This window comes from Chiloscyllium punctatum, chromosome 22, assembly GCF_047496795.1.
Source record: "Chiloscyllium punctatum isolate Juve2018m chromosome 22, sChiPun1.3, whole genome shotgun sequence".
NCBI classification, from domain to species: Eukaryota; Metazoa; Chordata; class Chondrichthyes; order Orectolobiformes; family Hemiscylliidae; genus Chiloscyllium; species Chiloscyllium punctatum.
The window spans coordinates 4,055,864-4,079,900 of record NC_092760.1 but is presented as its reverse complement, the minus strand read 5'-3'; positions in this window follow the sequence as shown (position 1 = coordinate 4,079,900).

Genomic DNA, 24,037 nt, shown 5'->3' with positions numbered 1-24,037 from the left:
TCCCTCTGTTTCTCGCCCTCTGTTTCTCGCCCTCTCTTTCAGCCCCTCTGTTTTTCGCCCTCTGTTTCAGCCCCTCTGTTTCTTGCCCTCTGTTTCAGCCCCTCTGTTTCAGCCCCTCTGTTTCAGCCCCTCTGTTTCTCGCCTTCTGTTTCTCGCCCTCTGTTTCAGCCCCTCTGTTTCTCGCCCTCTGTTTCAGCCCCTCTGTTTCAGCCCCTCTGTTTCAGCCCCTCTGTGTCAGCCCCTCTGTTTCTCACCCTCTGTTTCAGCCCCTCTGTTTCTCGCCCTCTGTTTCTGCCCCTCTGATTTAGCCCCTCTGTTTCAGCCCCTCTGTTTCAGCCCCTCTGTTTCTCGCCCTCTGTTTCAGCCCGTCTGTTGCGCGCTCTCTGTTTCAGCCCCTCTGTTTCAGCCACTCTGTTTCTCGCCCTCTGTTTCTGCCCCTCTGTTTCTCGCCCTCTGTTTCAGCCCCTCTGTTTCAGCACCTCTGTTTCAGCCCCTCTGTTTCAGCCCCTCTGTTTCTCGCCCTCTGTTTCAGCCCCTCTGATTCAGCCCCTCTGTTTCTCGCCTCTGTTTCAGCCCCTCTGTTTCTCGCCCTCTGTTTCTGCCCCTCTGATTTAGCCCCTCTGTTTCAGCCCCTCTGTTTCAGCCCCTCTGTTTCGCGCTCTCTGTTTCAGCCCCTCTGTTTCAGCCACTCTGTTTCTCGGCCTCTGTTTCTGCCCCTCTGTTTCTCGCCCTCTGTTTCAGCCCCTCTGTTTCTCGCCCTCTGTTTCAGCCCCTCTGATTCAGCCCCTCAGTTTCAGGCTCTCTGTTTCAGCCCGTCTGTTTCAGCCCCTCTGTTTCAGCCCCTCTGTTTCTCGCACTCTGTTTCTCGCCCTCTGTTTCAGCCCCTCTGTTTCTCGCCCCTGTTTCAGCCCATCTGATTCAGCCCCTCTGTTTAAGCACCTCTGAATCAGCCCCTCTGTTTCAGCCCCTCTGTTTCAGCCCCTCTGTTTCATCCCCTCTGTTTCTCGCCCTCTGTTTCTCACCCTCTGTTTCTCGCCCTCTCTTTCAGCCCCTCTGTTTTTCGCCCTCTGTTTCAGCCCCTCTGTTTCTTGCCCTCTGTTTCAGGCTCTCTGTTTCAGCCCCTCTGTTTCAGCCCCTCTGTTTCAGCCCCTCTATTTCTCGCCTTCTGTTTCTCGCCCTCTGTTTCAGCCCCTCTGTTTCTCGCCCTCTGTTTCAGCCCCTCTGTTTCAGCCCCTCTGTTTCAGCCCCTCTGTGTCAGCCCCTCTGTTTCTCGCCCTCTGTTTCAGCCCCTCTGTTTCTCGCCCTCTGTTTCTGCCCCTCTGATTTAGCCCCTCTGTTTCAGCCCCTCTGTTTCAGCCCCTCTGTTTCTCGCCCTCTGTTTCAGCCCCTCTGTTGCGCGCTCTCTGTTTCAGCCCCCCTGTTTCAGCCACTCTGTTTCTCGCCCTCTGTTTCTGCCCCTCTGTTTCTCGCCCTCTGTTTCAGCCCCTCTGTTTCAGCACCTCTGTTTCAGCACCTCTGATTCAGCCCCTCTGTTTCAGCTCCTCTGAATCAGCCCCTCTGATTCAGCCCCTCTGTTTCAGCCCCTCTGTTTCAGCCCCTCTGTTTCTCGCCCTCTGTTTCAGCCCCTCTGTTTCTCGCCCTCTGTTTCAGCCCCTCTGTTTCTCGCCCTCTGTTTCAGCCCCTCTGTTTCTCGCCCTCTGTTTCAGCCCTTCTGTTTCTCGCCCTCTGTTTCAGCCCCTCTGTTTCAGCCCCTCTGTTTCAGCCCCTCTGTTTCTCGCCCTCTGTTTCTCACCCTCTGTTTCAGCCCCTCTGTTTCAGCCCCTCTGTTTCAGCCCCTCTGTTTCAGTCCCTCTGTTTCTCGCCCTCTGTTTCTCCCCCTCTGTTTCAGCCCCTCTGTTTCTCGCCCTCTGTTTCATCCCCTCTGTTTCTTGCCCTCTGTTTCAGCACCTCTGTTTCAGCCCGTCTGTTTCAGCCCCTCTGTTTCGGCCCCTCTGTTTCTCGCCCTCTGTTTCAGCTCCTCTGTTTCTCGCCCTCTGTTTCTGCCCCTCTGATTTAGCCCCTCTGTTTCAGCTCGTCTGTTTCAGCCCCTCTGTTTCTCGCCCTCTGTTTCTGCCCCTCTGTTTCTCGCCCGCTGTTTCAGCCCCTCTGATTCAGCCCCTCTGTTTCACCCCTCTGAATCAGCCCCTCTGATTCAGCCCCTCTGTTTCTCGCCCTCTGTTTCAGCCCCTGTTTCTCGCCCGCTGTTTCAGCCCCTCTGTTTCTCACCGTCTGTTTCGGCCCCTCTGTTTCTCACCCTCTGTTTCTCGCCCTCTGTTTCAGACCCTCTGTTTCTCGCCCTCTGTTTCAGCCCCTCTGTTTCAGCACCTCTGTTTCTCGCCCTCTGTTTCAGCTCCTCTGTTTCTCACCCTCTGTTTCAGCCCCTCTGTTTCAGCCGCTCTGTTTCTCGCCCTCTGTTTCAGGCCCTCTGTTTCTCGCCCTCTGTTTCAGCCCCTCTGTTTCTCGCCCACTGTTTCAGCCCCTCTGATTCAGCCCCTCTGTTTCTCGCCCTCTGTTTCAGCCCCACTGTTTCTCGCCCTCTGTTTCAGCCCCTCTGTTTCAGCCCCTCTGTTTCAGCCCTTCTGTTTCAGCCCCTCTGTTTCAGCCCCTCTGTTTCTCGCCCTCTCTTTCATCCCCTCTGTTTCTTGCCCTCTGATTCTGCCCCTCTGTTTCTCGCCCTCTGTTTCAGCCCCTCTGTTTCAGCCCCTTTGTTTCTCGCCCTCTGTTTCAGCCCCTCTGTTTCTCGCCCACTGTTTAAGCCCCTCTGATTCAGCCCCTCTGTTTCTCGCCCTCTGTTTCAGCCCCTCTGTTTCTCGCCCTCTGTTTCAGCCCCTCTGTTTCAGCCCCTCTGTTTCTCGCCCTCTGTTTCAGCCCCTCTGTTTCTCACCCTCTGTTTCAGCGCCTCTGTTTCTCGCCCTCTGTTAGTGCCCATCTATTTCTCGCCCTCTGTTTCAGCCCCTCTGTTTCAGCCCCTCTTTTTCAGCCCCTCTGTTTCTCGCCCTCTGTTTCAGCCCCTCTGTTTCTCGCCCTCTGTTTCAGCCCCTCTGTTTCTCGCCCTCTGTTTCAGCCCCTCTGTTTCAGCCCCTCTGTTTCAGTCCCTCTGTTTCTCGCCCTCTATTTCTCGCCCTCTGTTTCTGCCCCTCTGATTTAGCCCCTCTGTTTCAGCCCCTCTGTTTCAGCCCCACTGTTTCTCGCCCACTGTTTCAGCCCCTCTGTTTCGTGCTCTCTATTTCAGCCCCTCTGTTTCAGCCACTCTGTTTCTCGCCCTCTGTTTCTGCCCCTCTGTTTCTCGCCCTCTGTTTCAGCGCCTCTGTTTCTCGCCCTCTGTTTCAGCGCCTCTGTTTCTCGCTCTCTGTTTCAGCCCAACTATTTCGCGCCCTCTGTTTCAGCCCCTCTGTTTCAGCCCCTCTGTTTTAGCCCCTCTGTTTCATCCCCTCTGTTTCAGCCCCTCTGTTTCTCGCCCTCTGTTTCAGCCCCTCTGTTTCTCGCCCTCTGTTTCAGCCCCTCTGTTTCAGCCCCTCTGTTTCAGTCCCTCTGTTTCTCGCCCTCTGTTTCAGCCCCTCTGTTTCAGCCACTCTGTTTCAGTCCCTCTGTTTCTCGCCCTCTGTTTCTCGCCCTCTCTTTCAGCCCCTCTGTTTTTCGCCCTCTGTTTCAGCCCCTCTGTTTCTTGCCCTCTGTTTCAGCCCCTCTGTTTCAGCCCCTCTGTTTCAGCCCCTCTGTTTCAGCCCCTCTGTTTCTCGCCTTCTGTTTCTCGCCCTCTGTTTCAGCCCCTCTGTTTCTCGCCCTCTGTTTCAGCCCCTCTGTTTCAGCCCCTCTGTTTCAGCCCCTCTGTGTCAGCCCCTCTGTTTCTCGCCCTCTGTTTCAGCCCCTCTGTTTCTCGCCCTCTGTTTCTGCCCCTCTGATTTAGCCCCTCTGTTTCAGCCCCTCTGTTTCAGCCCCTCTGTTTCTCGCCCTCTGTTTCAGCCCCTCTGTTGCGCACTCTCTGTTTCAGCCCCTCTGTTTCAGCCACTCTGTTTCTCGCCCTCTGTTTCTGCCCCTCTGTTTCTCGCCCTCTGTTTCAGCCCCTCTGTTTCAGCACCTCTGTTTCAGCACCTCTGATTCAGCCCCTCTGTTTCAGCTCCTCTGAATCAGCCCCTCTGATTCAGCCCCTCTGTTTCAGCCCCTCTGTTTCAGCCCCTCTGTTTCTCGCCCTCTGTTTCAGCCCCTCTGATTCAGCCCCTCTGTTTCTCGCCTCTGTTTCAGCCCCTCTGTTTCTCGCCCTCTGTTTCTGCCCCTCTGATTTAGCCCCTCTGTTTCAGCCCCTCTGTTTCAGCCCCTCTGTTTCGCGCTCTCTGTTTCAGCCCCTCTGTTTCAGCCACTCTGTTTCTCGCCCTCTGTTTCTGCCCCTCTGTTTCTCGCCCTCTGTTTCAGCCCCTCTGTTTCTCGCCCTCTGTTTCAGCCCCTCTGATTCAGCCCCTCAGTTTCAGGCTCTCTGTTTCAGCCCGTCTGTTTCAGCCCCACAGTTTCAGGCTCTCTGTTTCAGCCCGTCTGTTTCAGCCCCTCTGTTTCAGCCCCTCTGTTTCTCGCACTCTGTTTCTCGCCCTCTGTTTCAGCCCCTCTGTTTCTCACCCCTGTTTCAGCCCATCTGATTCAGCCCCTCTGTTTAAGCACCTCTGAATCAGCCCCTCTGTTTCAGCCCCTCTGTTTCAGCTCCTCTGTTTCATCCCCTCTGTTTCTCGCCCTCTGTTTCTCACCCTCTGTTTCTCGCCCTCTCTTTCAGCCCCTCTGTTTTTCGCCCTCTGTTTCAGCCCCTCTGTTTCTTGCCCTCTGTTTCAGGCTCTCTGTTTCAGCCCCTCTGTTTCAGCCCCTCTGTTTCAGCCCCTCTGTTTCTCGCCTTCTGTTTCTCGCCCTCTGTTTCAGCCCCTCTGTTTCTCGCCCTCTGTTTCAGCCCCTCTGTTTCAGCCCCTCTGTTTCAGCCCCTCTGTGTCAGCCCTTCTGTTTCTCGCCCTCTGTTTCAGCCCCTCTGTTTCTCGCCCTCTGTTTCTGCCCCTCTGATTTAGCCCCTCTGTTTCAGCCCCTCTGTTTCAGCCCCTCTGTTTCTCGCCCTCTGTTTCAGCCCCTCTGTTGCGCGCTCTCTGTTTCAGCCCCTCTGTTTCAGCCACTCTGTTTCTCGCCCTCTGTTTCTGCCCCTCTGATTCAGCCCCTCTGTTTCACCCCTCTGAATCAGCCCCTCTGATTCAGCCCCTCTGTTTCTCGCCCTCTGTTTCAGCCCCTCTGTTTCTCGCCCGCTGTTTCAGCCCCTCTGTTTCTCACCGTCTGTTTCGGCCCCTCTGTTTCTCACCCTCTGTTTCTCGCCCTCTGTTTCAGACCCTCTGTTTCTCGCCCTCTGTTTCAGCCCCTCTGTTTCAGCACCTCTGTTTCTCGCCCTCTGTTTCAGCTCCTCTGTTTCTCACCCTCTGTTTCAGCCCCTCTGTTTCAGCCCCTCTGTTTCTCGCCCTCTGTTTCAGGCCCTCTGTTTCTCGCCCTCTGTTTCAGCCCCTCTGTTTCTCGCCCACTGTTTCAGCCCCTCTGATTCAGCCCCTCTGTTTCTCGCCCTCTGTTTCAGCCCCACTGTTTCTCGCCCTCTGTTTCAGCCCCTCTGTTTCAGCCCCTCTGTTTCAGCCCTTCTGTTTCAGCCCCTCTGTTTCAGCCCCTCTGTTTCTCGCCTTCTCTTTCATCCCCTCTGTTTCTTGCCCTCTGATTCTGCCCCTCTGTTTCTCGCCCTCTGTTTCAGCCCCTCTGTTTCAGCCCCTCAGTTTCTCGCCCTCTGTTTCAGCCCCTCTGTTTCTCGCCCACTGTTTAACCCCCTCTGATTCAGCCCCTCTGTTTCTCGCCCTCTGTTTCAGCCCCTCTGTTTCTCGCCCTCTGTTTCAGCCCCTCTGTTTCAGCCCCTCTGTTTCTCGCCCTCTGTTTCAGCCCCTCTGTTTCTCACCCTCTGTTTCAGCGCCTCTGTTTCTCGCCCTCTGTTAGAGCCCATCTATTTCTCGCCCTCTGTTTCAGCCCCTCTGTTTCAGCCCCTCTTTTTCAGCCCCTCTGTTTCTCGCCCTCTGTTTCAGCCCCTCTGTTTCTCGCCCTCTGTTTCAGCCCCTCTGTTTCTCGCCCTCTGTTTCAGCCCCTCTGTTTCAGCCCCTCTGTTTCAGTCCCTCTGTTTCTCGCCCTCTATTTCTCGCCCTCTGTTTCTGCCCCTCTGATTTAGCCCCTCTGTTTCAGCCCCTCTGTTTCAGCCCCACTGTTTCTCGCCCACTGTTTCAGCCCCTTTGTTTCGTGCTCTCTATTTCAGCCCCTCTGTTTCAGCCACTCTGTTTCTCGCCCTCTGTTTCTGCCCCTCTGTTTCTCGCCCTCTGTTTCAGCGTCTCTGTTTCTCGCCCTCTGTTTCAGCGCCTCTGTTTCTCGCTCTCTGTTTCAGCCCAACTATTTCGCGCCCTCTGTTTCAGCCCCTCTGTTTCAGCCCCTCTGTTTTAGCCCCTCTGTTTCATCCCCTCTGTTTCAGCCCCTCTGTTTCTCGCCCTCTGTTTCAGCCCCTCTGTTTCTCGCCCTCTGTTTCAGCCCCTCTGTTTCAGCCCCTCTGTTTCAGTCCCTCTGTTTCTCGCCCTCTGTTTCAGCCCCTCTGTTTCAGCCACTCTGTTTCAGTCCCTCTGTTTCTCGCCCTCTGTTTCTCGCCCTCTCTTTCAGCCCCTCTGTTTTTCGCCCTCTGTTTCAGCCCCTCTGTTTCTTGCCCTCTGTTTCAGCCCCTCTGTTTCAGCCCCTCTGTTTCAGCCCCTCTGTTTCTCGCCTTCTGTTTCTCGCCCTCTGTTTCAGCCCCTCTGTTTCTCGCCCTCTGTTTCAGCCCCTCTGTTTCAGCCCCTCTGTTTCAGCCCCTCTGTGTCAGCCCCTCTGTTTCTCGCCCTCTGTTTCAGCCCCTCTGTTTCTCGCCCTCTGTTTCTGCCCCTCTGATTTAGCCCCTCTGTTTTAGCCCCTCTGTTTCAGCCCCTCTGTTTCTCGCCCTCTGTTTCAGCCCCTCTGTTGCGCGCTCTCTGTTTCAGCCCCTCTGTTTCAGCCACTCTGTTTCTCGCCCTCTGTTTCTGCCCCTCTGTTTCTCGCCCTCTGTTTCAGCCCCTCTGTTTCAGCACCTCTGTTTCAGCCCCTCTGTTTCAGCCCCTCTGTTTCTCGCCCTCTGTTTCAGCCCCTCTGATTCAGCCCCTCTGTTTCTCGCCTCTGTTTCAGCCCCTCTGTTTCTCGCCCTCTGTTTCTGCCCCTCTGATTTAGCCCCTCTGTTTCAGCCCCTCTGTTTCAGCCCCTCTGTTTCGCGCTCTCTGTTTCAGCCCCTCTGTTTCAGCCACTCTGTTTCTCGGCCTCTGTTTCTGCCCCTCTGTTTCTCGCCCTCTGTTTCAGCCCCTCTGTTTCTCGCCCTCTGTTTCAGCCCCTCTGATTCAGCCCCTCAGTTTCAGGCTCTCTGTTTCAGCCCGTCTGTTTCAGCCCCTCTGTTTCAGCCCCTCTGTTTCTCGCACTCTGTTTCTCGCCCTCTGTTTCAGCCCCTCTGTTTCTCGCCCCTGTTTCAGCCCATCTGATTCAGCCCCTCTGTTTAAGCACCTCTGAATCAGCCCCTCTGTTTCAGCCCCTCTGTTTCAGCCCCTCTGTTTCATCCCCTCTGTTTCTCGCCCTCTGTTTCTCACCCTCTGTTTCTCGCCCTCTCTTTCAGCCCCTCTGTTTTTCGCCCTCTGTTTCAGCCCCTCTGTTTCTTGCCCTCTGTTTCAGGCTCTCTGTTTCAGCCCCTCTGTTTCAGCCCCTCTGTTTCAGCCCCTCTATTTCTCGCCTTCTGTTTCTCGCCCTCTGTTTCAGCCCCTCTGTTTCTCGCCCTCTGTTTCAGCCCCTCTGTTTCAGCCCCTCTGTTTCAGCCCCTCTGTGTCAGCCCCTCTGTTTCTCGCCCTCTGTTTCAGCCCCTCTGTTTCTCGCCCTCTGTTTCTGCCCCTCTGATTTAGCCCCTCTGTTTCAGCCCCTCTGTTTCAGCCCCTCTGTTTCTCGCCCTCTGTTTCAGCCCCTCTGTTGCGCGCTCTCTGTTTCAGCCCCCCTGTTTCAGCCACTCTGTTTCTCGCCCTCTGTTTCTGCCCCTCTGTTTCTCGCCCTCTGTTTCAGCCCCTCTGTTTCAGCACCTCTGTTTCAGCACCTCTGATTCAGCCCCTCTGTTTCAGCTCCTCTGAATCAGACCCTCTGATTCAGCCCCTCTGTTTCAGCCCCTCTGTTTCAGCCCCTCTGTTTCTCGCCCTCTGTTTCAGCCCCTCTGATTCAGCCCCTCTGTTTCTCGCCCTCTGTTTCAGCCCCTCTGTTTCTCGCCCTCTGTTTCAGCCCCTCTGTTTCTCGCCCTCTGTTTCAGACCCTCTGTTTCTCGCCCTCTGTTTCAGCCCTTCTGTTTCTCGCCCTCTGTTTCAGCCCCTCTGTTTCAGCCCCTCTGTTTCAGCCCCTCTGTTTCTCGCCCTCTGTTTCTCACCCTCTGTTTCAGCCCCTCTGTTTCAGCCCCTCTGTTTCAGCCCCTCTGTTTCAGTCCCTCTGTTTCTCGCCCTCTGTTTCTCCCCCTCTGTTTCAGCCCCTCTGTTTCTCGCCCTCTGTTTCATCCCCTCTGTTTCTTGCCCTCTGTTTCAGCCCCTCTGTTTCAGCCCCTCTGTTTCAGCCCCTCTGTTTCAGTCCCTCTGTTTCTCGCCCTCTGTTTCTCCCCCTCTGTTTCAGCCCCTCTGTTTCTCGCCCTCTGTTTCATCCCCTCTATTTCTCGCCTTCTGTTTCTCGCCCTCTGTTTCAGCCCCTCTGTTTCAGCCCCTCTGTTTCAGCCCCTCTATTTCTCGCCTTCTGTTTCTCGCCCTCTGTTTCAGCCCCTCTGTTTCTCGCCCTCTGTTTCAGCCCCTCTGTTTCAGCCCCTCTGTTTCAGCCCCTCTGTGTCAGCCCCTCTGTTTCTCGCCCTCTGTTTCAGCCCCTCTGTTTCTCGCCCTCTGTTTCTGCCCCTCTGATTTAGCCCCTCTGTTTCAGCCCCTCTGTTTCAGCCCCTCTGTTTCTCGCCCTCTGTTTCAGCCCCTCTGTTGCGCGCTCTCTGTTTCAGCCCCCCTGTTTCAGCCACTCTGTTTCTCGCCCTCTGTTTCTGCCCCTCTGTTTCTCGCCCTCTGTTTCAGCCCCTCTGTTTCAGCACCTCTGTTTCAGCACCTCTGATTCAGCCCCTCTGTTTCAGCTCCTCTGAATCAGCCCCTCTGATTCAGCCCCTCTGTTTCAGCCCCTCTGTTTCAGCCCCTCTGTTTCTCGCCCTCTGTTTCAGCCCCTCTGATTCAGCCCCTCTGTTTCTCGCCCTCTGTTTCAGCCCCTCTGTTTCTCGCCCTCTGTTTCAGCCCCTCTGTTTCTCGCCCTCTGTTTCAGACCCTCTGTTTCTCGCCCTCTGTTTCAGCCCTTCTGTTTCTCGCCCTCTGTTTCAGCCCCTCTGTTTCAGCCCCTCTGTTTCAGCCCCTCTGTTTCTCGCCCTCTGTTTCTCACCCTCTGTTTCAGCCCCTCTGTTTCAGCCCCTCTGTTTCAGCCCCTCTGTTTCAGTCCCTCTGTTTCTCGCCCTCTGTTTCTCCCCCTCTGTTTCAGCCCCTCTGTTTCTCGCCCTCTGTTTCATCCCCTCTGTTTCTTGCCCTCTGTTTCAGCCCCTCTGTTTCAGCCCCTCTGTTTCAGCCCCTCTGTTTCAGTCCCTCTGTTTCTCGCCCTCTGTTTCTCCCCCTCTGTTTCAGCCCCTCTGTTTCTCGTCCTCTGTTTCATCCCCTCTATTTCTCGCCTTCTGTTTCTCGCCCTCTGTTTCAGCCCCTCTGTTTCAGCCCCTCTGTTTCAGCCCCTCTATTTCTCGCCTTCTGTTTCTCGCCCTCTGTTTCAGCCCCTCTGTTTCTCGCCCTCTGTTTCAGCCCCTCTGTTTCAGCCCCTCTGTTTCAGCCCCTCTGTTTCGGCCCCTCTGTTTCTCGCCCTCTGTTTCAGCTCCTCTGTTTCTCGCCCTCTGTTTCTGCCCCTCTGATTTAGCCCCTCTATTTCAGCTCCTCTGTTTCAGCCCATCTGTTTCTCGCCCTCTGTTTCTGCCCCTCTGTTTCTCGCCCTCTGTTTCAGCCCCTCTGATTCAGCCCCTCTGTTTCACCCCTCTGAATCAGCCCCTCTGATTCAGCCCCTCTGTTTCTCGCCCTCTGTTTCAGCCCCTCTGTTTCTCGCCCGCTGTTTCAGCCCCTCTGTTTCTCACCGTCTGTTTCGGCCCCTCTGTTTCTCACCCTCTGTTTCTCGCCCTCTGTTTCAGACCCTCTGTTTCTCGCCGTCTGTTTCAGCCCCTCTGTTTCAGCACCTCTGTTTCTCGCCCTCTGTTTCAGCTCCTCTGTTTCTCACCCTCTGTTTCAGCCCCTCTGTTTCAGCCGCTCTGTTTCTCGCCCTCTGTTTCCGGCCCTCTGTTTCTCGCCCTCTGTTTCAGCCCCTCTGTTTCTCGCCCACTGTTTCAGCCCCTCTGATTCAGCCCCTCTGTTTCTCGCCCTCTGTTTCAGCCCCACTGTTTCTCGCCCTCTGTTTCAGCCCCTCTGTTTCAGCCCCTCTGTTTCAGCCCTTCTGTTTCAGCCCCTCTGTTTCAGCCCCTCTGTTTCTCACCCTCTCTTTCATCCCCTCTGTTTCTTGCCCTCTGATTCTGCCCCTCTGTTTCTCGCCCTCTGTTTCAGCCCCTCTGTTTCAGCCCCTCAGTTTCTCGCCCTCTGTTTCAGCCCCTCTGTTTCTCGCCCACTGTTTAGCCCCCTCTGATTCAGCCCCTCTGTTTCTCGCCCTCTGTTTCAGCCCCTCTGTTTCTCGCCCTCTGTTTCAGCCCCTCTGTTTCAGCCCCTCTGTTTCTCGCCCTCTGTTTCAGCCCCTCTGTTTCTCACCCTCTGTTTCAGCGCCTCTGTTTCTCGCCCTCTGTTAGAGCCCATCTATTTCTCGCCCTCTGTTTCAGCCCCTCTGTTTCAGCCCCTCTTTTTCAGCCCCTCTGTTTCTCGCCCTCTGTTTCAGCCCCTCTGTTTCTCGCCCTCTGTTTCAGCCCCTCTGTTTCTCGCCCTCTGTTTCAGCCCCTCTGTTTCAGCCCCTCTGTTTCAGTCCCTCTGTTTCTCGCCCTCTATTTCTCGCCCTCTGTTTCTGCCCCTCTGATTTAGCCCCTCTGTTTCAGCCCCTCTGTTTCAGCCCCACTGTTTCTCGCACACTGTTTCAGCCCCTCTGTTTCGTGCTCTCTATTTCAGCCCCTCTGTTTCAGCCCCTCTGTTTCAGCCCCTCTGTTTCTCACACTCTGTTTCTCGCCCTCTGTTTCAGCCCCTCTGTTTCTCGCCCCTGTTTCAGCCCATCTGATTCAGCCCCTCTGTTTAAGCACCTCTGAATCAGCCCCTCTGTTTCAGCCCCTCTGTTTCAGCCCCTCTGTTTCATCCCCTCTGTTTCTCGCCCTCTGTTTCTCACCCTCTGTTTCTCGCCCTCTCTTTCAGCCCCTCTGTTTTTCGCCCTCTGTTTCAGCCCCTCTGTTTCTTGCCCTCTATTTCAGGCTCTCTGTTTCAGCCCCTCTGTTTCAGCCCCTCTGTTTCAGCCCCTCTGTTTCTCGCCTTCTGTTTCTCGCCCTCTGTTTCAGCCCCTCTGTTTCTCGCCCTCTGTTTCAGCCCCTCTGTTTCAGCCCCTCTGTTTCAGCCCCTCTGTGTCAGCCCCTCTGTTTCTCGCCCTCTGTTTCAGCCCCTCTGTTTCTCGCCCTCTGTTTCTGCCCCTCTGATTTAGCCCCTCTGTTTCAGCCCCTCTGTTTCAGCCCCTCTGTTTCTCGCCCTCTGTTTCAGCCCCTCTGTTGCGCGCTCTCTGTTTCAGCCCCTCTGTTTCAGCCACTCTGTTTCTCGCCCTCTGTTTCTGCCCCTCTGATTCAGCCCCTCTGTTTCACCCCTCTGAATCAGCCCCTCTGATTCAGCCCCTCTGTTTCTCGCCCTCTGTTTCAGCCCCTCTGTTTCTCGCCCGCTGTTTCAGCCCCTCTGTTTCTCACCGTCTGTTTCGGCCCCTCTGTTTCTCACCCTCTGTTTCTCGCCCTCTGTTTCAGACCCTCTGTTTCTCGCCCTCTGTTTCACCCCCTCTGTTTCAGCACCTCTGTTTCTCGCCCTCTGTTTCAGCTCCTCTGTTTCTCACCCTCTGTTTCAGCCCCTCTGTTTCAGCCGCTCTGTTTCTCGCCCTCTGTTTCAGGCCCTCTGTTTCTCGCCCTCTGTTTCAGCCCCTCTGTTTCTCGCCCACTGTTTCAGCCCCTCTGATTCAGCCCCTCTGTTTCTCGCCCTCTGTTTCAGCCCCACTGTTTCTCGCCCTCTGTTTCAGCCCCTCTGTTTCAGCCCCTCTGTTTCAGCCCTTCTGTTTCAGCCCCTCTGTTTCAGCCCCTCTGTTTCTCGCCCTCTCTTTCATCCCCTCTGTTTCTTGCCCTCTGATTCTGCCCCTCTGTTTCTCGCCCTCTGTTTCAGCCCCTCTGTTTCAGCCCCTCAGTTTCTCGCCCTCTGTTTCAGCCCCTCTGTTTCTCGCCCACTGTTTAACCCCCTCTGATTCAGCCCCTCTGTTTCTCGCCCTCTGTTTCAGCCCCTCTGTTTCTCGCCCTCTGTTTCAGCCCCTCTGTTTCAGCCCCTCTGTTTCTCGCCCTCTGTTTCAGCCCCTCTGTTTCTCACCCTCTGTTTCAGCGCCTCTGTTTCTCGCCCTCTGTTAGAGCCCATCTATTTCTCGCCCTCTGTTTCAGCCCCTCTGTTTCAGCCCCTCTTTTTCAGCCCCTCTGTTTCTCGCCCTCTGTTTCAGCCCCTCTGTTTCTCGCCCTCTGTTTCAGCCCCTCTGTTTCTCGCCCTCTGTTTCAGCCCCTCTGTTTCAGCCCCTCTGTTTCAGTCCCTCTGTTTCTCGCCCTCTATTTCTCGCCCTCTGTTTCTGCCCCTCTGATTTAGCCCCTCTGTTTCAGCCCCTCTGTTTCAGCCCCACTGTTTCTCGCCCACTGTTTCAGCCCCTTTGTTTCGTGCTCTCTATTTCAGCCCCTCTGTTTCAGCCACTCTGTTTCTCGCCCTCTGTTTCTGCCCCTCTGTTTCTCGCCCTCTGTTTCAGCGCCTCTGTTTCTCGCCCTCTGTTTCAGCGCCTCTGTTTCTCGCTCTCTGTTTCAGCCCAACTATTTCGCGCCCTCTGTTTCAGCCCCTCTGTTTCAGCCCCTCTGTTTTAGCCCCTCTGTTTCATCCCCTCTGTTTCAGCCCCTCTGTTTCTCGCCCTCTGTTTCAGCCCCTCTGTTTCTCGCCCTCTGTTTCAGCCCCTCTGTTTCAGCCCCTCTGTTTCAGTCCCTCTGTTTCTCGCGCTCTGTTTCAGCCCCTCTGTTTCAGCCACTCTGTTTCAGTCCCTCTGTTTCTCGCCCTCTGTTTCTCGCCCTCTCTTTCAGCCCCTCTGTTTTTCGCCCTCTGTTTCAGCCCCTCTGTTTCTTGCCCTCTGTTTCAGCCCCTCTGTTTCAGCCCCTCTGTTTCAGCCCCTCTGTTTCTCGCCTTCTGTTTCTCGCCCTCTGTTTCAGCCCCTCTGTTTCTCGCCCTCTGTTTCAGCCCCTCTGTCTCAGCCCCTCTGTTTCAGCCCCTCTGTGTCAGCCCCTCTGATTTAGCCCCTCTGTTTCAGCCCCTCTGTTTCAGCCCCTCTGTTTCTTGCCCTCTGTTTCAGCCCCTCTGTTGCGCGCTCTCTGTTTCAGCCCCTCTGTTTCAGCCACTCTGTTTCTCGCCCTCTGTTTCTGCCCCTCTGTTTCTCGCCCTCTGTTTCAGCCCCTCTGTTTCAGCACCTCTGTTTCAGCCCCTCTGTTTCAGCCCCTCTGTTTCTCGCCCTCTGTTTCAGCCCCTCTGATTCAGCCCCTCTGTTTCTCGCCTCTGTTTCAGCCCCTCTGTTTCTCGCCCTCTGTTTTTGCCCCTCTGATTTAGCCCCTCTGTTTCAGCCCCTCTGTTTCAGCCCCTCTGTTTCGCGCTCTCTGTTTCAGCCCCTCTGTTTCAGCCACTCTGTTTCTCGGCCTCTGTTTCTGCCCCTCTGTTTCTCGCCCTCTGTTTCAGCCCCTCTGTTTCTCGCCCTCTGTTTCAGCCCCTCTGATTCAGCCCCTCAGTTTCAGGCTCTCTGTTTCAGCCCGTCTGTTTCAGCCCCTCTGTTTCAGCCCCTCTGTTTCTCGCACTCTGTTTCTCGCCCTCTGTTTCAGCCCCTCTGTTTCTCGCCCCTGTTTCAGCCCATCTGATTCAGCCCCTCTGTTTAAGCACCTCTGAATCAGCCCCTCTGTTTCAGCCCCTCTGTTTCAGCCCCTCTGTTTCATCCCCTCTGTTTCTCGCCCTCTGTTTCTCACCCTCTGTTTCTCGCCCTCTCTTTCAGCCCCTCTGTTTTTCGCCCTCTGTTTCAGCCCCTCTGTTTCTTGCCCTCTGTTTCAGGCTCTCTGTTTCAGCCCCTCTGTTTCAGCCCCTCTGTTTCAGCCCCTCTATTTCTCGCCTTCTGTTTCTCGCCCTCTGTTTCAGCCCCTCTGTTTCTCGCCCTCTGTTTCAGCCCCTCTGTTTCAGCCCCTCTGTTTCAGCCCCTCTGTGTCAGCCCCTCTGTTTCTCGCCCTCTGTTTCAGCCCCTCTGTTTCTCGCCCTCTGTTTCTGCCCCTCTGATTTAGCCCCTCTGTTTCAGCCCCTCTGTTTCAGCCCCTCTGTTTCTCGCCCTCTGTTTCAGCCCCTCTGTTGCGCGCTCTCTGTTTCAGCCCCCCTGTTTCAGCCACTCTGTTTCTCGCCCTCTGTTTCTGCCCCTCTGTTTCTCGCCCTCTGTTTCAGCCCCTCTGTTTCAGCACCTCTGTTTCAGCACCTCTGATTCAGCCCCTCTGTTTCAGCTCCTCTGAATCAGCCCCTCTGATTCAGCCCCTCTGTTTCAGCCCCTCTGTTTCAGCCCCTCTGTTTCTCGCCCTCTGTTTCAGCCCCTCTGATTCAGCCCCTCTGTTTCTCGCCCTCTGTTTCAGCCCCTCTGTTTCTCGCCCTCTGTTTCAGCCCCTCTGTTTCTCGCCCTCTGTTTCAGACCCTCTGTTTCTCGCCCTCTGTTTCAGCCCTTCTGTTTCTCGCCCTCTGTTTCAGCCCCTCTGTTTCAGCCCCTCTGTTTCAGCCCCTCTGTTTCTCGCCCTCTGTTTCTCGCCCTCTGTTTCAGCCCCTCTGTTTCAGCCCCTCTGTTTCAGCCCCTCTGTTTCAGTCCCTCTGTTTCTCGCCCTCTGTTTCTCCCCCTCTGTTTCAGCCCCTCTGTTTCTCGCCCTCTGTTTCATCCCCTCTGTTTCTTGCCCTCTGTTTCAGCCCCTCTGTTTCAGCCCCTCTGTTTCAGCCCCTCTGTTTCAGTCCCTCTGTTTCTCGCCCTCTGTTTCTCCCCCTCTGTTTCAGCCCCTCTGTTTCTCGCCCTCTGTTTCATCCCCTCTGTTTCTTGCCCTCTGTTTCAGCCCCTCTGTTTCAGCCCGTCTGTTTCAGCCCCTCTGTTTCGGCCCCTCTGTTTCTCGCCCTCTGTTTCAGCTCCTCTGTTTCTCGCCCTCTGTTTCTGCCCCTCTGATTTAGCCCCTCTATTTCAGCTCCTCTGTTTCAGCCCCTCTGTTTCTCGCCCTCTGTTTCTGCCCCTCTGTTTCTCGCCCTCTGTTTCAGCCCCTCTGATTCAGCCCCTCTGTTTCACCCCTCTGAATCAGCCCCTCTGATTCAGCCCCTCTGTTTCTCGCCCTCTGTTTCAGCCCCTCTGTTTCTCGCCCGCTGTTTCAGCCCCTCTGTTTCTCACCGTCTGTTTCGGCCCCTCTGTTTCTCACCCTCTGTTTCTCGCCCTCTGTTTCAGACCCTCTGTTTCTCGCCGTCTGTTTCAGCCCCTCTGTTTCAGCACCTCTGTTTCTCGCCCTCTGTTTCAGCTCCTCTGTTTCTCACCCTCTGTTTCAGCCCCTCTGTTTCAGCCGCTCTGTTTCTCGCCCTCTGTTTCCGGCCCTCTGTTTCTCGCCCTCTGTTTCAGCCCCTCTGTTTCTCGCCCACTGTTTCAGCCCCTCTGATTCAGCCCCTCTGTTTCTCGCCCTCTGTTTCAGCCCCACTGTTTCTCGCCCTCTGTTTCAGCCCCTCTGTTTCAGCCCCTCTGTTTCAGCCCTTCTGTTTCAGCCCCTCTGTTTCAGCCCCTCTGTTTCTCGCCCTCTCTTTCATCCCCTCTGTTTCTTGCCCTCTGATTCTGCCCCTCTGTTTCTCGCCCTCTGTTTCAGCCCCTCTGTTTCAGCCCCTCAGTTTCTCGCCCTCTGTTTCAGCCCCTCTGTTTCTCGCCCACTGTTTAGCCCCCTCTGATTCAGCCCCTCTGTTTCTCGCCCTCTGTTTCAGCCCCTCTGTTTCTCGCCCTCTGTTTCAGCCCCTCTGTTTCAGCCCCTCTGTTTCTCGCCCTCTGTTTCAGCCCCTCTGTTTCTCACCCTCTGTTTCAGCGCCTCTGTTTCTCGCCCTCTGTTAGAGCCCATCTATTTCTCGCCCTCTGTTTCAGCCCCTCTGTTTCAGCCCCTCTTTTTCAGCCCCTCTGTTTCTCGCCCTCTGTTTCAGCCCCTCTGTTTCTCGCCCTCTGTTTCAGCCCCTCTGTTTCTCGCCCTCTGTTTCAGCCCCTCTGTTTCAGCCCCTCTGTTTCAGTCCCTCTGTTTCTCGCCCTCTATTTCTCGCCCTCTGTTTCTGCCCCTCTGATTTAGCCCCTCTGTTTCAGCCCCTCTGTTTCAGCCCCACTGTTTCTCGCCCTCTGTTTCAGCGCCTCTGTTTCTCGCCCTCTGTTTCAGCGCCTCTGTTTCTCGCTCTCTGTTTCAGCCCAACTATTTCGCGCCCTCTGTTTCTGCCCCTCTGTTTCTCGCCCTCTGTTTCAGCGCCTCTGTTTCTCGCCCTCTGTTTCAGCGCCTCTGTTTCTCGCTCTCTGTTTCAGCCCAACTATTTCGCGCCCTCTGTTTCAGCCCCTCTGTTTCAGCCCCTCTGTTTTAGCCCCTCTGTTTCATCCCCTCTGTTTCAGCCCCTCTGTTTCTCGCCCTCTGTTTCAGCCCCTCTGTTTCTCGCCCTCTGTTTCAGCCCCTCTGTTTCAGCCCCTCTGTTTCAGTCCCTCTGTTTCTCGCGCTCTGTTTCAGCCCCTCTGTTTCAGCCACTCTGTTTCAGTCCCTCTGTTTCTCGCCCTCTGTTTCTCGCCCTCTCTTTCAGCCCCTCTGTTTTTCGCCCTCTGTTTCAGCCCCTCTGTTTCTTGCCCTCTGTTTCAGCCCCTCTGTTTCAGCCCCTCTGTTTCAGCCCCTCTGTTTCTCGCCTTCTGTTTCTCGCCCTCTGTTTCAGCCCCTCTGTTTCTCGCCCTCTGTTTCAGCCCCTCTGTCTCAGCCCCTCTGTTTCAGCCCCTCTGTGTCAGCCCCTCTGTTTCTCGCCCTCTGTTTCAGCCCCTCTGTTTCTCGCCCTCTGTTTCTGCCCCTCTGATTTAGCCCCTCTGTTTCAGCCCCTCTGTTTCAGCCCCTCTGTTTCTCGCCCTCTGTTTCAGCCCCTCTGTTGCGCGCTCTCTGTTTCAGCCCCTCTGTTTCAGCCACTCTGTTTCTCGCCCTCTGTTTCTGCCCCTCTGTTTCTCGCCCTCTGTTTCAGCCCCTCTGTTTCAGCACCTCTGTTTCAGCCCCTCTGTTTCAGCCCCTCTGTTTCTCGCCCTCTGTTTCAGCCCCTCTGATTCAGCCCCTCTGTTTCTCGCCTCTGTTTCAGCCCCTCTGTTTCTCGCCCTCTGTTTCTGCCCCTCTGATTTAGCCCCTCTGTTTCAGCCCCTCTGTTTCAGCCCCTCTGTTTCGCGCTCTCTGTTTCAGCCCCTCTGTTTCAGCCACTCTGTTTCTCGGCCTCTGTTTCTGCCCCTCTGTTTCTCGCCCTCTGTTTCAGCCCCTCTGTTTCTCGCCCTCTGTTTCAGCCCCTCTGATTCAGCCCCTCAGTTTCAGGCTCTCTGTTTCAGCCCGTCTGTTTCAGCCCCTCTGTTTCAGCCCCTCTGTTTCTCGCACTCTGTTTCTCGCCCTCTGTTTCAGCCCCTCTGTTTCTCGCCCCTGTTTCAGCCCATCTGATTCAGCCCCTCTGTTTAAGCACCTCTGAATCAGCCCCTCTGTTTCAGCCCCTCTGTTTCAGCCCCTCTGTTTCATCCCCTCTGTTTCTCGCCCTCTGTTTCTCACCCTCTGTTTCTCGCCCTCTCTTTCAGCCCCTCTGTTTTTCGCCCTCTGTTTCAGCCCCTCTGTTTCTTGCCCTCTGTTTCAGGCTCTCTGTTTCAGCCCCTCTGTTTCAGCCCCTCTGTTTCAGCCCCTCTATTTCTCGCCTTCTGTTTCTCGCCCTCTGTTTCAGCCCCTCTGTTTCTCGCCCTCTGTTTCAGCCCCTCTGTTTCAGCCCCTCTGTTTCAGCCCCTCTGTGTCAGCCCCTCTGTTTCTCGCCCTCTGTTTCAGCCCCTCTGTTTCTCGCCCTCTGTTTCTGCCCCTCTGATTTAGCCCCTCTGTTTCAGCCCCTCTGTTTCAGCCCCTCTGTTTCTCGCCCTCTGTTTCAGCCCCTCTGTTGCGCGCTCTCTGTTTCAGCCCCCCTGTTTCAGCCACTCTGTTTCTCGCCCTCTGTTTCTGCCCCTCTGTTTCTCGCCCTCTGTTTCAGCCCCTCTGTTTCAGCACCTCTGTTTCAGCACCTCTGATTCAGCCCCTCTGTTTCAGCTCCTCTGAATCAGCCCCTCTGATTCAGCCCCTCTGTTTCAGCCCCTCTGTTTCAGCCCCTCTGTTTCTCGCCCTCTGTTTCAGCCCCTCTGATTCAGCCCCTCTGTTTCTCGCCCTCTGTTTCAGCCCCTCTGTTTCTCGCCCTCTGTTTCAGCCCCTCTGTTTCTCGCCCTCTGTTTCAGACCCTCTGTTTCTCGCCCTCTGTTTCAGCCCTTCTGTTTCTCGCCCTCTGTTTCAGCCCCTCTGTTTCAGCCCCTCTGTTTCAGCCCCTCTGTTTCTCGCCCTCTGTTTCTCGCCCTCTGTTTCAGCCCCTCTGTTTCAGCCCCTCTGTTTCAGCCCCTCTGTTTCAGTCCCTCTGTTTCTCGCCCTCTGTTTCTCCCCCTCTGTTTCAGCCCCTCTGTTTCTCGCCCTCTGTTTCATCCCCTCTGTTTCTTGCCCTCTGTTTCAGCCCCTCTGTTTCAGCCCCTCTGTTTCAGCCCCTCTGTTTCAGTCCCTCTGTTTCTCGCCCTCTGTTTCTCCCCCTCTGTTTCAGCCCCTCTGTTTCTCGCCCTCTGTTTCATCCCCTCTGTTTCTTGCCCTCTGTTTCAGCCCCTCTGTTTCAGCCCGTCTGTTTCAGCCCCTCTGTTTCGGCCCCTCTGTTTCTCGCCCTCTGTTTCAGCTCCTCTGTTTCTCGCCCTCTGTTTCTGCCCCTCTGATTTAGCCCCTCTATTTCAGCTCCTCTGTTTCAGCCCCTCTGTTTCTCGCCCTCTGTTTCTGCCCCTCTGTTTCTCGCCCTCTGTTTCAGCCCCTCTGATTCAGCCCCTCTGTTTCACCCCTCTGAATCAGCCCCTCTGATTCAGCCCCTCTGTTTCTCGCCCTCTGTTTCAGCCCCTCTGTTTCTCGCCCGCTGTTTCAGCCCCTCTGTTTCTCACCGTCTGTTTCGGCCCCTCTGTTTCTCACCCTCTGTTTCTCGCCCTCTGTTTCAGACCCTCTGTTTCTCGCCGTCTGTTTCAGCCCCTCTGTTTCAGCACCTCTGTTTCTCGCCCTCTGTTTCAGCTCCTCTGTTTCTCACCCTCTGTTTCAGCCCCTCTGTTTCAGCCGCTCTGTTTCTCGCCCTCTGTTTCCGGCCCTCTGTTTCTCGCCCTCTGTTTCAGCCCCTCTGTTTCTCGCCCACTGTTTCAGCCCCTCTGATTCAGCCCCTCTGTTTCTCGCCCTCTGTTTCAGCCCCACTGTTTCTCGCCCTCTGTTTCAGCCCCTCTGTTTCAGCCCCTCTGTTTCAGCCCTTCTGTTTCAGCCCCTCTGTTTCAGCCCCTCTGTTTCTCGCCCTCTCTTTCATCCCCTCTGTTTCTTGCCCTCTGATTCCGCCCCTCTGTTTCTCGCCCTCTGTTTCAGCCCCTCTGTTTCAGCCCCTCAGTTTCTCGCCCTCTGTTTCAGCCCCTCTGTTTCTCGCCCACTGTTTAGCCCCCTCTGATTCAGCCCCTCTGTTTCTCGCCCTCTGTTTCAGCCCCTCTGTTTCTCGCCCTCTGTTTCAGCCCCTCTGTTTCAGCCCCTCTGTTTCTCGCCCTCTGTTTCAGCCCCTCTGTTTCTCACCCTCTGTTTCAGCGCCTCTGTTTCTCGCCCTCTGTTAGAGCCCATCTATTTCTCGCCCTCTGTTTCAGCCCCTCTGTTTCAGCCCCTCTTTTTCAGCCCCTCTGTTTCTCGCCCTCTGTTTCAGCCCCTCTGTTTCTCGCCCTCTGTTTCAGCCCCTCTGTTTCTCGCCCTCTGTTTCAGCCCCTCTGTTTCAGCCCCTCTGTTTCAGTCCCTCTGTTTCTCGCCCTCTATTTCTCGCCCTCTGTTTCTGCCCCTCTGATTTAGCCCCTCTGTTTCAGCCCCTCTGTTTCAGCCCCACTGTTTCTCGCACACTGTTTCAGCCCCTCTGTTTCGTGCTCTCTATTTCAGCCCCTCTGTTTCAGCCACTCTGTTTCTCGCCCTCTGTTTCTGCCCCTCTGTTTCTCGCCCTCTGTTTCAGCGCCTCTGTTTCTCGCCCTCTGTTTCAGCGCCTCTGTTTCTCGCTCTCTGTTTCAGCCCAACTATTTCGCGCCCTCTGTTTCAGCCCCTCTGTTTCAGCCCCTCTGTTTTAGCCCCTCTGTTTCATCCCCTCTGTTTCAGCCCCTCTGTTTCTCGCCCTCTGTTTCAGCCCCTCTGTTTCTCGCCCTCTGTTTCAGCCCCTCTGTTTCAGCCCCTCTGTTTCAGTCCCTCTGTTTCTCGCCCTCTGTTTCAGCCCCTCTGTTTCAGCCACTCTGTTTCAGTCCCTCTGTTTCTCGCCCTCTGTTTCTCGCCCTCTCTTTCAGCCCCTCTGTTTTTCGCCCTCTGTTTCAGCCCCTCTGTTTCTTGCCCTCTGTTTCAGCCCCTCTGTTTCAGCCCCTCTGTTTCAGCCCCTCTGTTTCAGCCCCTCTGTTTCTCGCCTTCTGTTTCTCGCCCTCTGTTTCAGCCCCTCTGTTTCTCGCCCTCTGTTTCAGCCCCTCTGTTTCAGCCCCTCTGTTTCAGCCCCTCTGTGTCAGCCCCTCTGTTTCTCGCCCTCTGTTTCAGCCCCTCTGTTTCTCGCCTTCTGTTTCTGCCCCTCTGATTTAGGCCCTCTGTTTCAGCCCCTCTGTTTCAGCCCCTCTGTTTCTCGCCCTCTGTTTCAGCCCCTCTGTTGCGCACTCTCTGTTTCAGCCCCTCTGTTTCAGCCACTCTGTTTATCGCCCTCTGTTTCTGCCCCTCTGTTTCTCGCCCTCTGTTTCAGCCCCTCTGTTTCAGCACCTCTGTTTCAGCACCTCTGATTCAGCCCCTCTGTTTCAGCTCCTCTGAATCAGCCCCTCTGATTCAGCCCCTCTGTTTCAGCCCCTCTGTTTCAGCCCCTCTGTTTCTCGCCCTCTGTTTCAGCCCCTCTGATTCAGCCCCTCTGTTTCTCGCCTCTGTTTCAGCCCCTCTGTTTCTCGCCCTCTGTTTCTGCCCCTCTGATTTAGCCCCTCTGTTTCAGCCCCTCTGTTTCAGACCCTCTGTTTCGCGCTCTCTGTTTCAGCCCCTCTGTTTCAGCCACTCTGTTTCTCGCCCTCTGTTTCTGCCCCTCTGTTTCTCGCCCTCTGTTTCAGCCCCTCTGTTTCTCGCCCTCTGTTTCAGCCCCTCTGATTCAGCCCCTCAGTTTCAGGCTCTCTGTTTCAGCCCGTCTGTTTCAGCCCCTCTGTTTCAGCCCCTCTGTTTCTCGCACTCTGTTTCTCGCCCTCTGTTTCAGCCCCTCTGTTTCTCGCCCCTGTTTCAGCCCATCTGATTCAGCCCCTCTGTTTAAGCACCTCTGAATCAGCCCCTCTGTTTCAGCCCCTCTGTTTCAGCCCCTCTGTTTCATCCCCTCTGTTTCTCGCCCTCTGTTTCTCACCCTCTGTTTCTCGCCCTCTCTTTCAGCCCCTCTGTTTTTCGCCCTCTGTTTCAGCCCCTCTGTTTCTTGCCCTCTGTTTCAGGCTCTCTGTTTCAGCCCCTCTGTTTCAGCCCCTCTGTTTCAGCCCCTCTGTTTCTCGCCTTCTGTTTCTCGCCCTCTGTTTCAGCCCCTCTGTTTCTCGCCCTCTGTTTCAGCCCCTCTGTTTCAGCCCCTCTGTTTCAGCCCCTCTGTGTCAGCCCCTCTGTTTCTCGCCCTCTGTTTCAGCCCCTCTGTTTCTCGCCCTCTGTTTCTGCCCCTCTGATTTAGCCCCTCTGTTTCAGCCCCTCTGTTTCAGCCCCTCTGTTTCTCGCCCTCTGTTTCAGCCCCTCTGTTGCGCGCTCTCTGTTTCAGCCCCTCTGTTTCAGCCACTCTGTTTCTCGCCCTCTGTTTCTGCCCCTCTGATTCAGCCCCTCTGTTTCACCCCTCTGAATCAGCCCCTCTGATTCAGCCCCTCTGTTTCTCGCCCTCTGTTTCAGCCCCTCTGTTTCTCGCCCGCTGTTTCAGCCCCTCTGTTTCTCACCGTCTGTTTCGGCCCCTCTGTTTCTCACCCTCTGTTTCTCGCCCTCTGTTTCAGACCCTCTGTTTCTCGCCCTCTGTTTCAGCCCCTCTGTTTCAGCACCTCTGTTTCTCGCCCTCTGTTTCAGCTCCTCTGTTTCTCACCCTCTGTTTCAGCCCCTCTGTTTCAGCCGCTCTGTTTCTCGCCCTCTGTTTCAGGCCCTCTGTTTCTCGCCCTCTGTTTCAGCCCCTCTGTTTCTCGCCCACTGTTTCAGCCCCTCTGATTCAGCCCCTCTGTTTCTCGCCCTCTGTTTCAGCCCCACTGTTTCTCGCCCTCTGTTTCAGCCCCTCTGTTTCAGCCCCTCTGTTTCAGCCCTTCTGTTTCAGCCCCTCTGTTTCAGCCCCTCTGTTTCTCGCCCTCTCTTTCATCCCCTCTGTTTCTTGCCCTCTGATTCTGCCCCTCTGTTTCTCGCCCTCTGTTTCAGCCCCTCTGTTTCAGCCCCTCAGTTTCTCGCCCTCTGTTTCAGCCCCTCTGTTTCTCGCCCACTGTTTAACCCCCTCTGATTCAGCCCCTCTGTTTCAGCCGCTCTGTTTCTCGCCCTCTGTTTCAGGCCCTCTGTTTCTCGCCCTCTGTTTCAGCCCCTCTGTTTCTCGCCCACTGTTTCAGCCCCTCTGATTCAGCCCCTCTGTTTCTCGCCCTCTGTTTCAGCCCCACTGTTTCTCGCCCTCTGTTTCAGCCCCTCTGTTTCAGCCCCTCTGTTTCAGCCCTTCTGTTTCAGCCCCTCTGTTTCAGCCCCTCTGTTTCTCGCCCTCTCTTTCATCCCCTCTGTTTCTTGCCCTCTGATTCTGCCCCTCTGTTTCTCGCCCTCTGTTTCAGCCCCTCTGTTTCAGCCCCTCTGTTTCTCGCCCTCTGTTTCAGCCCCTCTGTTTCAGCCCCTCTGTTTCTCGCCCTCTGTTTCAGCCCCTCTGTTTCTCACCCTCTGTTTCAGCGCCTCTGTTTCTCGCCCTCTGTTAGAGCCCATCTATTTCTCGCCCTCTGTTTCAGCCCCTCTGTTTCAGCCCCTCTTTTTCAGCCCCTCTGTTTCTCGCCCTCTGTTTCAGCCCCTCTGTTTCTCGCCCTCTGTTTCAGCCCCTCTGTTTCTCGCCCTCTGTTTCAGCCCCTCTGTTTCAGCCCCTCTGTTTCAGTCCCTCTGTTTCTCGCCCTCTATTTCTCGGCCTCTGTTTCTGCCCCTCTGATTTAGCCCCTCTGTTTCAGCCCCTCTGTTTCAGCCCCACTGTTTCTCGCCCACTGTTTCAGCCCCTCTGTTTCGTGCTCTCTATTTCAGCCCCTCTGTTTCAGCCCCTCTGTTTCTCGCCCTCTGTTTCAGCGCCTCTGTTTCTCGCCCTCTGTTTCAGCGCCTCTGTTTCTCGCTCTCTGTTTCAGCCCAACT